General features: G+C 41.0%; 1 long non-coding RNA gene across 1 annotated transcript in view; it reads left to right on the top strand.

Annotated features, from left to right (window-relative positions):
• The window catches only part of LOC135110293 (uncharacterized), a 107,264-nt gene that overhangs the window by 30,020 nt on the left and 64,744 nt on the right, over nucleotides 1-12,500 (top strand). Inside the window, exon 2 of the long non-coding RNA XR_010273177.1 lies at nucleotides 656-669. This is a non-coding gene — a long non-coding RNA (uncharacterized LOC135110293). The remainder of the gene's footprint in view (nucleotides 1-655; nucleotides 670-12,500) is intronic.

The following is a 12,500-nucleotide window of genomic DNA, read 5'->3' as shown; positions in this document are numbered from 1 at the left end:
CCCTCATTAATGGTAAATGTAGCAAGGGCGGGTGGTTAGCTTGATAGAACAAGAGTGATATTTCAGGGAATCATGGGAGGAAAAATTGAGGTACAAATAATAGAGTTAGTAATTTGATAAAAAGAGTGAGGAAAAAAAAACTTCTATTCTGTATTTATAGCTGGAAAGCATTTTGTGTTTCGTGCTTTTGTGTATTTGTACTCTCTCTCTCTCTCTCTCTCTCTCTCTCTCTCTCTCTCTCTCTCTCTCTCTCTCTCTCTCTCTCTCTCTCTCTTGGTGATCTATATATAGCACTTTTGTTGATCTGTTATTCTAGTCATGGTTGCTGTGTTTGCGTTTTACTATTATTGCTGTTACTATTACTACCTCGTACTATTACCAATATTCCCAGTTTTTCATCCCTTTTATTGGTAAACTATTGAACTCCGCCTGCTTCTGTATCTCCTATGACTTGAACTCTTCCAAGATGGAGCTCTCAAGACAAATATCCTTGTAATTTTGAATATTCTGTTTTGGGAAGCATCTTCAGTGGATTTCTTTTTACAGTGTTTTTGTTGCCCTCGCCAGAACTGAAACTAAATATGTATTGTCATTTTCATTGGCGTCTGCATATCTGTGCCGTTATGTGCTAATCTTCTGCTTTCTTTACTTCCAGGCTGCCCTTTGTTGGTGAGTACCCGGCGTCGTAGTGCGTCCCAGAGAGAGAGAGAGAGAGAGAGAGAGAGAGAGAGAGAGAGAGAGAGAGAGAGAGAGAGAGAGAGAGAGAGAGAGAGAGAGAAGGGCTGGTTTCGGTGAGTATCATTACTAGTTGCACAGGAACTGCCACGTGTAGGCCTGAGGGCTCCTTGCAGCTTCCCTTATTTTCTGATGTTCTTATGTTCTTTATAATGACAGCCTTTATTATCAGCCAAGGACAAAATATATAAACATTTGTCATAAAAAAAAAGCTGCAGATCTGTTTAAAAGGGTCAAAGGAAACTATTGCTATTGTCTTGGTTACGACAGTGTTAGCTACTTACATCTCTCTCTCTCTCTCTCTCTCTCTCTCTCTCTCTCTCTCTCTCTCTCTCTCTCTCTCTCTCTCTCTCTCTCTCTCTCTCTCTCTCTCTCTCTCTCTCTCTCTCTCTCTCTCTCTCTCCACACGTCGTTTACTAGTTGAGGTCAATAAGTCACTGGATACATTAGTCATAACCCAACAGCCTCCTGGTGTCTGTTCTCATAATTGTCATGTGTTTTTTGTCGATTTTCGTCGTGTGTGTAGGGGGTGTATGCGTGTATGTTTAATATGTTTATTTGATTGATTGTTTGAATAAAATTATTATTATTATTATTATTATTATTATTATTATTATTATTATTATTATTATTATTATTATTATTATTATTATTATTTATTTATTTATTTATTTATTATTCGTGAGTGCGTGCGTGTGTGCGTTCATAACACCTGAACACCGTTGAGCGTGAGACAAACCGCGAATCAACGACTTAGACAAACAGTATGGACGGGAAAGTTAGGTACAGCATTGGCGCGGGGACCAGGAGGAGGAGGAGGAGGAGGAGAGAGTGGCGAGAAGGCAGAGTCACCAACACAACCAGAGGCACCGTTTATAATACACCTGTTAAAAAAAAAAACAGTTACTTTCCTGGTGCTTTTATCGTAACTCCTTGACCTACTGTAGACGGTTCATGCTCACACCACTGTTCCCTCCTTTACATGCACGAGGCGGGTCCTAAAGAGCTTCTCACTGATACCAGAATGATGCTCTACGACAGAAATAGGTAAGTAAATAAAAAAAAAAATCAGGTGTAATGAAAAATTTTTATTGGTTGGTGTGAAATCTATGGGAACTTTGCCCCTCTAAAATATCTAACCTTCGGGGAGTTGGTGAGATGAGACTGATTAAGAGGAAGTTGAGGTCAATTCCACATGTTGAGTTTTTCCCGATATAAACGTCATATTCCGGCTGGCCTTTAAACACACACACACACACACACACACACACACACGTGACATTTTTTTCTGTGTTGCTTGATAAAAAAGAAAAGGGAAACGTCATTAATTTGCCACCTGTACTCACCACCCTTCATGTGTTCCTTTGTCACGGCACTAGAGCATTAGTGTGTGTGTGTGTGTGTGTGTGTGTGTGTGTGGCGCCTGTGTGTGTACACGGTCTACTTGCGTCGCGGCACACTCGTTAATCATGCGCTTACACTTCCATTTCCTACACCTGGTCTCATTTTTCTTGTTTTATATCCGCGAGGACTCGAACTGTGCCGTGTTTTCCTGTTTTCCCTCCTGTATTCTTTTCCTCGTGTGATTTCTATGTCGTGATACTAGTAGTGGTGTGTGTGATTTCCTCTTGCCTGCTCCACGTGACATCTTGATGGTGAGGGATGGGTTGGCGGGGAGGAGCCTTGCACTGCTGTCCTGTCTCTTTGATTACTGTTTTGTATAGAGTTGTAAAGTGAGACGGCTTAGGAAGGATCTGTTTGTATATTGCTGCTTTGTATTCATTTGCATTGGTTTTTTTAATGGAGGCCTGACTTTTTTTAACCTTTTTCTTGGTTAATTTGTGGCGTCCGTGACTGGTGAATTAATTGGTTGATTCATTAGAGAAAGGATTTTAAAGTTCAAGGAAGCAATGTTGTGTTTTCTCATGTCGATTAGATCAGCTCGTCAGTTTAATTACGCTTCACTTCAGTGGATGGAGTTTTAGTTAGGCTGTGTCTTCTTCGGTTTTAAAATTGATTGGCTGATTCCAAGATTGATTGTCTTAAGGTTTGATTGATTGATGAACTGATTGCTTTAAAGATTCAAAGGGACGAGAGTGAATAAAACCCACACTTTCCTGAATTGGCTTTGTGTCCTCTTCGAATTGAAGATTGACTGATTGATAGACTAACTGGTTTTAAATGTTAATAGAAAGACGATAGTATAGAAAACCCTACACTTTCTTGAAATAGCTTTGCGTCTATTGATTGGTTTATAGATTAACCCTTTCACTGCTATTTGGCACATCTCTTTATTAATTACTAACCTTTCAGAAACATTTTTTCTTGTTCCACAGCCACTTGCAAACATTGTACTGCCTAGAAATTGCAAAATGCACTCTTTTTATGTCCCTTCCCTTCACGTACATGCACATAAAGATTCCATACATTGCCTTTAGCGTTGTGAACTGTTGCACATCACACTGAAAGGTTAACTGATAGACTGACAAGAATAAAGCGGTGTGTCCCAGGCGGCAGTGTCCTCATGTTGCGTCCTTTTCCGGATGTCCTACTTAGTCTTCTCTGCGAGGCGGGGCGGCGAGGCGAGGGAATGCTTGCTCAGGGACGCACGGGACTTCACCTGCTCTACTTCTGCTCCTGTTTTTCGCTCCTCTTTTTATTCTCTGCTACTCCATCCGGTCTGGTTACCTACTTTTCTTCTCTTACTTGTATTATTTGATCTTGCTCATTTGTGTTGGCCTTATTCTCTTCCTCTTTCTTTCTTTTTCTCTTCCCTTCTCTTCTTTCTTTTTCTTTTCTTTCTTTCTTTCTTTCTATCTTTCTTCTCTTCTTCCTTTGTTTCTTTCTTTGTTCCTTTTTTCCTTTCCTTTTCTTTCGTTTTCCTTTTTCTTCGTTCTCCTCTCTGTCTTCTATACGTTTACTGTCATTTTTTCCTTCCTCTTCTACTCTCTCTCTCTCTCTCTCTCTCTCTCTCTCTCTCTCTCTCTCTCTCTCTCTCTCTCTCTCTCTCTCTCTCTCTCTCTCTTCGTCTTTTTAACCCTTTTCTCTGTGGATTATCGCTACTGTATTCCCTATCTTCTATCCTCGTGTCCTTTTACTTTCTCCTCTTCTATTTTTCCACTAGTTAATGGTCTCTTGTTATTTTCCGCCTGCTATTTATTTTATTTTTAACTTTTATTGCACGTTGGATTATTTTGCCTTACATTCCTTACGTCCTCCCTCATCCCTATTATCATTTCTTTTTCCTTTCTGTCCGTCCTTGTTTTTCCGTCGTAGATTCTGGATGCCATCTTTTTTCTTCTTTCCTTCCACGAATTCTGTTTGTTCCACCTTTTTTTTTCCTCTCTCTCTCTCTCTCTCTCTCTCTCTCTCTCTCTCTCTCTCTCTCTCTCTCTCTCTCTCTCTCTCTCTCTCTCTCTCTCTCTCTCTCTCTCTCTCTCTCTCTCTTTATCTTTCTTTTTCCTGTCACTCACCTTTGTTTGGATTATGTTTAGTATCTTCAGTCTTTTCCTCCAGTGCCTTCCTTTTCTTTTTCTCTCATTCCTTGTTTTCTATTGGATCTACTAACTTCCATCTTTTCTTTTAATTACTATACTGTTTTTCTTTCTTTTTCCTCCCTTGTATTTTCCTGTTTCCCTTTCCCCTCGGCGGCGGCTCCTGGTCCACACCTCCGCTTCCTTGCTTTTATTCAGCTTCCCTTCGCGTTTGTTGTGTAGCACCGTGGGGTCGTTGGCCTCACTCACCCTCATCCCGCCCTTCCTCCTCCCACGGACGCTGCCGCCTCTCTCATCCCGCCTCTCCCTTCACCTTCATCCCAGCTCTGCCTTCTCCTTCATCCCTTCTCTTCCTTCTTTTTCATCCCACTTCTCTTCTTCATCCCTTTTCCCTTCATCCCTCTCCTTCATCTCTTCCTTCATCCCGCTGCCTCCTTTATCTCTTCTCTTTTATGCATGTCTCTCCTTTCCCCCTTCTCCTCTACCCAGCCTCTTCCTTCTCCCCACGTCCATCGCTGCCTCCTTCCCCTTCAGATCTCACAGGCGCCTCACCTGAGCAGTCTGTCTGAACGTAATGCGCGGCCACCCCAAGTACTGGTGTAATTTCACGTTAGTTAATCAAGTAGGAATTAATGCGTCGACTAATGAGCTGCTTTGTATTAAGGGCTCCGCAGAGACCTAACTCTTTCAGTGCGATACGAGACAATTAACAGTACCTGAAATCTTTATAAGCATCCACAAGAAAGAATAGATTTTGCAATTTCTACTCAGTTTTAAGATTAGAGGTGGCAGTAGAACAAGTAAAGATGTCTCAGAGTGATTAGTTGTTAAGGCAATACCCATGCACCAAATATCAGTCAAAAGCTTAAGCGTTGGGAATGTGAGAGATGGAAGTGATTGGTAAGACTGCTTTTTTGTGTGGGCGTGACATCGTGACATCACTTCGCCTAACTTCCGCATCTGTTCTTTATCTACGCTACCATACAGTTAGTGCGCATAAGAACATAAGAACCTTTAAAAAAAAAAAGATAAAAAGAAGCTGCAAGAAGCCGTCAGGACTACACGTGAGTACCCCTGAAGGAAGGACGAACTGCAGCACACTTGTTGGTCCTTACGAGGTTGTTTGTGACAGATACACTATTGAATCTAAAGGACGTAGGATAGTACTGCCGAAGGCTCTTCCCTGCCCACTGTTCCCTGTTATATCCTCCTCCACGTGGCATCACTAGTGCAAATAGGCGTTCTTTGTGATAAGCTACACTAAGGTAAGGAATGTAGGATAGTAAAGGCGAAGGCTCCTCCCTACCCACTGTTCCTTGTCCCTTCCTTCTCTTGGCATCACCTTCTCACTAATTCAGACAGACTCTCTTTGCTGCTGTGTTCTCCGTCTCTAAGGAAAAGAGGACGAGAATGGGAAAAGAAGAAGAGTCACAGTGGATAAGTGTGGATGAAGAAGAAATTTTTAAAGATATGGTAAAATGACTCACTAGTAGCGTTTCAGCATCAAGATTGCAATAGGATCAGAAAGGATTATGGAAGGGCGCAACTTCTCCTAACGAAAAACTGCTGTGAGGTAGGATCGAAGTCTCAGCCTGTGTACCATCAGCATAGCAGTGTACCAGAGAGCCAAGGTGTGCCCCGTAATTAGTGGATTAAAGTACCTTTGGGAGACGAGACTAAATCAAAGAAGAGGGACTGAATAAAAAGGGAAGATGGAGAGAGAGAGAGAGAGAGAGAGAGAGAGAGAGAGAGAGAGAGAGAGAGAGAGAGAGAGAGAGAGAGAGAGAGAGAGAGAGAGAGAAAAAGACTGAATTAAAGGGAAGAGGATAGAAATGAAAGAGAAGAGAAGGAAAATAATGAAGATTAACGGAAGACAGAAGAAAGGAAAGTAAAGAGTGAAGAGGAAAGTGTGGAGAGGGGACCAAGATAAAGAGGAAAGAGCGGGAGAAGAAAAGTCAAGAGGTAAAGAAGGAACACGGAAAAAAAAATAGAAGAGAAGTGAGTAAAGAAAATAATGAGGATAAAAAATGGAAAGGAGGACGAAAGAAAATAATAATATGATGGAGAGGAAAATAAAGATGACCGAAGGAGAATGATAGAAAATAGAATAAGATGAAGGGAGAAAGCACAGAGAAGGTGAAAATAGAGAGGTAAGAGTAATAGATGGAAGATAAACAATGTAAAGAAGAAACAAGAGAATAAAAGACAAATAAAATGAAGAAGAATAGATAATAAGAATAATGATAAAAAAAAGGCAGTAGGATAAAGAGAAAGGGAGGAAGGTTAAAAAGAAAAATGGGATAGAAAAGGAAAAGGTAAAGAAGAAAATAAGCAATGTACATAAGGAACACGACAAAAAAGAGTGGAAGAGGAAGAGGAGGAAGAACACATGGAAGAGAGGGAAAGAAGAGAGTGAATGAAAAAAAAGAAAAATTGAAAATGAAAGGTGAAGGAAAAATAGTCAAAATAAGAGAGAGAGAGAGAGAGAGAGAGAGAGAGAGAGAGAGAGAGAGAGAGAGAGAGAGAGAGAGAGAGAGCTATAGGCAGAAGGAATAGGGGAGAGGGGAGTATAAAAGGCACAAAGAAAGGGGAAAGGGCACCTGGGGACACAGGGTGACGGGGACATCCGGGTTACGAGTGTCCCGCGCCCCGCAGCCTTCCCCAGACACACATTTATCGAGCCACACCTGGGGGAGGCTGTACACCTGGCTTAGGGGCTCAGGGTAAGGGGCTTGCAGTACACCACCACACCCGTCACGTCTTTGAGCCTGCGTACTGCATCGCCTGAGGGAAGCTGCAAGAAGCCAGCAGGTCTACGTGTGGCAGTCCCTGTATGAAACACACCCCGCTTATTTCCACCTGTCATATCCATCAATAAATTTGTCTAATCTTCCTTTAAAGCTCCCTAATGACTCAGCACTAACAACCTGATTGTTAAGTCCATTCCATTCATCTGCTGCTCTATTTGGAAACCAATTCCTTCCGATCTCTTTCTCGAACCTAAATTTTTCAAGCTTGAACCAATTATTTCTTGTGCTATCGTGATTACTGATCCTGGGAATTTTGCTTACGTCACCCTTGTCATATCCCCTATACCACTTCAAGATTCTCAGGGTCAGTCATCAAGATAGGACAAGAAATAACGAGTTCAAGCTTGTAAAATTGAATTTAAAAAGAGATGGGCATGTAGATGAATGGAATAGACTCAGTAATAAGGTTGTTAGTGCCGAGTCATTAGGGAGCTTCAAAAGAGGATGAGGTAAATTCATGGATAAGGATGGTAGATGGAAATAGGTGTATTGCATGCAGGGATTGCCACGTGTAGACCTGATGGCTTCTTGCTGCTTTCCTTATTTTCTAATGTTCTTATCTTCTGATCTTCTAATCTGTGTCCGTGTTTGTGGGAATGAGTGTATCGGTTCCCTGCGTGATGGCGTGTTGTATGATTAGGTTTTTAGTCCACCGTTCACTTGACATCCCGGTACAAACTCATGCGTCTCCCTGCAGAACACAACACTCCATGAGATAAGACATAAATAATAAACATGGCTAATATAACTATATACACTCTCGCAAAGCAGTGATGCTATATACTGTTAAATGTTTCACACACACACACACACACACACACACACACACACACACACACATTAATAAGTGAATACGATAAAATAAAGTAACTGACTAATTAACTAAACAACTGCGGTAACCCTAAAGTAAAAGAAGACAAAACATGACAAGAAGAAACAAGAAAAGAAGAGTGAAATAATATAAAAAAAAAAAGAGAAAGAAGAAAGATGAGATAGTTTTTTTTTCTTTTTCTTTATTACGAGCGAAGCGAAGTTCACAATGGAGGTTGGAGTTTCATTTTGAGCGGCCCGGCCCGACCTGACCCGATCATGACGCTAATATTTAATCAAACGCTAATATTTCCGGAACTACGCGGCCGATTGTAGCGAAATTAGCACCATATGATAGCACAACTTTATCAATTTTATATGATATAGGTGTCATCTCTTCTTTTGCGTAAAGTCAAATCGTAACTTGCAAATAGTAGAACTCTGTCAAAAATGGGATTTCTTAAGTCAATTTTCACCAGCTTATTTTTGTCTCATTAAGATCTGACACTTACCATTGAACGCAGAATGAAATCTTCTATCCAGTGGCATACAGGACACTCATTCAGCTCTCGCAGAGTTCTGAGCTGGAATGATTTTTTTATATATTAGGCTAGGTGCTATGTGGCCGGGCTGCCTGTAACGTTATTCAAACGCTAATGACTCCGTAACCACGCGGCCGATCGTAACGAAATTAACACCATCTCATACCACAACTCTGTCAATGTTATGTGGTATAGGTTTCATCTGTTCGGCGAAGTCTGTGGCTAACTTGCAAAAAGTAGAAAGGTGTCGGAAATCGGATTTTGTAAAGGGACTGGCAGTGTTCTGCAATTTTTACAAATTTCTTTTTTTTGTCTCAACGATACCGGATACATATTATTGAATGCAGAATGAAATTACCTATCCAGCGGTATATAGAACAGCGATTGGCTTCTCGCACAGTTTTTGAACTGGAGTGATTTGAATATTAAGCAAGTGCGGTGTGTGCACGGTGCTGAGATTGCCGCGAACTTTTCAACTAATGAACTGATAAACTTCAGATTTTGTATTTAATAACATTAATATGAGTTATAACGAAAAAAATATTTCAGATTTCCAGCACTATTCCACATGTGCTTCACTCGTCAGTCGCCTTCCTAAGCATTTTACTAGTGCTAAACCAGTATCCTAATGACAAACAGTTACAAAACCGTGTATCATCTTGGTTCCGGTATAACTAACAAACTGACCAATAAACTAACTAATTAACGAACTAACCTAACCCAACCTAACCAAACCCAACCCAACCCAAACCAAACCAAACGAACGAACCAATCAAGAATTAAGAGATAAAAGTCGTATCTGCTAATCATCTCAGTGTGCAGCATCACCATTTCTTCTTACTGGTTAGTGTGGAGGTCTTGACACCACGATGTATCAGTCTGCTAGTCTGTGCATTCATTTCCTCTTGATTTATCGACGTTACTCCTTAGGGCAAGTGTATCTCCCCCTCCCTCTCTCTCTCTCTCTCTCTCTCTCTCTCTCTCTCTCTCTCTCTCTCTCTCTCTCTCTCTCTCTCTCTCTCTCTCTCTCTCTCTCTCTCTCTCTCTCTCTCTCTCCTCCATAAAGTTGCATTGCAGTTCCGTTTTGATGTCTTTTTTTTTTTATGGTAATACTGCTTTAGGCCTTTTGATGTGTTTTATTTGATATACTGCTTTGATAATGTACATGAATGTTTTGTATTTCTGAGTGTGTCTTCATTATGGTCTCCTTGTTCCTGGGCTTGAGAATTACCATCAGTCCACCCCTCAGTCAATTCATCTATCAGTCAGTCAGTCAATCTCTTCTCCATCCTTTTTCCTCCCCCATTTTCTTCTCGCTTCCTCGTCTCGTCGTAAGCATTGCGTCACGTACACTTTCCTCATTTCTCTCTAACCTCACCTTCCTTTCATCCTCCTCTTATTTGCTTCCCTTCCTTCTCCTCTCTTACCTCCCACGTCTTGGAAAATATGTCATACACATCTTCTCCTTCCTCTTAAGCCTTACCTCCTTTTCTCCTTCCTTTTCCTCTTCCCTTTCCCCTCCTCTTTCTACCTCCCTTTCTCTCCCCTTACCCAGACATTGACGGCGAAGGCTTCCAGTACTATCCTGCGTTGTCCCCTCCTCCGGCTTCTCCCCTCTCCCCTCTTCCCTCTCCCCTCCCCTCTCCTCCCCTCGTCAGAAGGCCGCTGCTCAGTATGCCTCTCGCCTCCCCTCGGGTAAACTGGCCTTGGTTTGTGTTTCTTCCCCTCAAGCTGCCTTTCGCCCTCTGATCGCCGAGAGAGAGAGAGAGAGAGAGAGAGAGAGAGAGAGAGAGAGAGAGAGAGAGAGAGAGAGAGAGAGAGAGAGAGAGAGAGAGAGAGAGAGGAAAAGTTGGCTTCTTCATTATGTCTGTTATTTCAAGTCCTTAAGTGGATGATTGATTTTCGTGGAGGAGGAGGAAGAGAAGAGGAGGAGGAGGAGGAGGAGGAGGAGGAGGAGGAGGAATACAAAGGAATACAAAGGAAAGAACAGACAGCAACAACCATATTGGGCCTAACCAGACTGTCTGTGTGACTGTGTTACCACTACAGGTTCTATGAGTAAGAGGTTAAAGGCCAGTAATGGTCAGGGAAGCAACACCTTGCAGCACAGAGGGAGAAACACTCATACAATGTAACAGGAATGCTTGAAAGAGAAGAATGTTACTCTATCCAATACTATATATATAAATAAAAAAAAATATGCTAGATCGAAGTACTACGTTGGTTGAGGTGCTTATCTAACTTGTACTTAAATGTTTCAAAAGTGTTGCTATTTACTACTTGTGTTGGGAGGAACCTCCAGATGTTAAGAATGTTCCAAATGTTAAAAAAAAGAGGCTTTGGCTTCGTCAGATCTGAATTGTTTATCTATGATATTTAAAAAATATATTTCTAGCGGTGTTTGCTTGGTCAATAATTACATAGTTGTTAATATTAACGTTATCAAACCCTCGACACATTTTGAATATCTCCATCGAATCCCCCTCGCATCCTACGCTTCCCTAAAGTGAACAAGTTGAGCTCTGTCAAACGCTCCTCATATGGCTTGTCTCACACTCGTGGATCATCTTTGTAACTTTTCTTTGCACCCTCCCCAGCTTGTCTCTGTCTCTCCTACAATGAGTTGACCAGAACTAGATGCAGTATTCAAGATGAAGTCGGACAAGAGCACTGAACAAACTGATAATTACTCTTTCTGACTTGAATTCGAAGGTCCTCCCAGTAAAACCTAACCAATTTATTCTGAAGATGACAGCATCAAAAGAACTACTTATTTCAGTAATCTGCTCATGTTGTCTATTATCAGTGGAAATATTACTTACCAGAGATCTACAAGTAAGACCTATAATGGTTTTCTTAGAGCGAATCTTTAACTGTAAGAAGACTGAATCTGTATTGTTTATTTTTACTGTCTCAGGTTTCGTTGGCTGAGGACTGGCTTTCACTAAGAACAGTACGCCTCCTATACTAACTATATATTACATAACCCATCACGTTATATCCACCAAGAAAATCTCAATTTGCCGAGTTTAACCAGGACTCAGTAATGCCAATAATATGAGTGTCATCTAACGCTGCTTGGGTTTCTAAATCTGAACATTTATTTCTCAGTCTGCAAGCGTTAATCATGCAAGCTTTAATTAGGTTACACGTGGAGATCGGGAAGAGGAGGAGGAGGAGGAGGAAGAGGAGGAGAGTATGGGTCAGAAGCGAAGTAGGGAAGGATGGAGGAAGGGAGGGAAGGGAGGAAAAAAATAAAGGGAAGAGGAAGGGAATAGGTCTTGAGAGAGAGAGAGAGAGAGAGAGAGAGAGAGAGAGAGAGAGAGAGAGAGAGAGAGAGAGGGGGGGGGGTTAGAGGGAGGAAAGAAGGGAATGATATGCGAGTTAAGAGGAAGAGGAAGAAGGAAATGGAGAGGGGAAGAGGGGAAGCAACGAATGAGGAGGAGGGGAAGAGGAAATAGTATTTATGAAAGAGGGAAAGGAGAAGAGGTGGGATAGGAATAACACGTAGAGGAGAGAAGGATAAATAGGAGGAAAAGGGAGAAAAAAGAAAGAACATGAAAAAGGATGTAAGAAAACGAAGAGAAAGAAAAATGTAAAGAGAAAAATGAGAGAGAGAGAGAGAGAGAGAGAGAGAGAGAGAGAGAGAGAGAGAGAGAGAGAGAGAGAGAGAGAGAGAGAGAGAGAGAGAGATAGTAACAAAGTGAATAGGGAGGAAATTGAAAGCGAAGAGTAAACAGGAAGTAGACAGATGGAGAGGAGATGAGTAGAAGCGACAAGGAAGTGAAGGAAGAGGATAAAAAAAAATGAAAAAAAAGAGATCAGAGATAATGCTAATGAAATAATTAAAGGTAAACAGATGTAATGGATTTTGCAACACCACCAGCAGCAATAACATGAACAACAGTAACGATAATAATAATAATAATAATAATAATAATAATAATAATAATAATAATAATAATGATAATAATAATAATAATAATAATAACAGCAACAACAACAACAACAACAACAACAACGACAACAACAATTTAATGATAGTATTTGATATTTCATAATTATCATAGACTTAGAAGAGCAATACTATTAAAAATAACAATACTTTA

The sequence above is a fragment of the Scylla paramamosain genome, chromosome 20 (assembly GCF_035594125.1).
Source record: "Scylla paramamosain isolate STU-SP2022 chromosome 20, ASM3559412v1, whole genome shotgun sequence".
NCBI lineage: Eukaryota > Metazoa > Arthropoda > Malacostraca > Decapoda > Portunidae > Scylla > Scylla paramamosain.
This window is presented reverse-complemented; position numbering and strand designations above follow the sequence as displayed.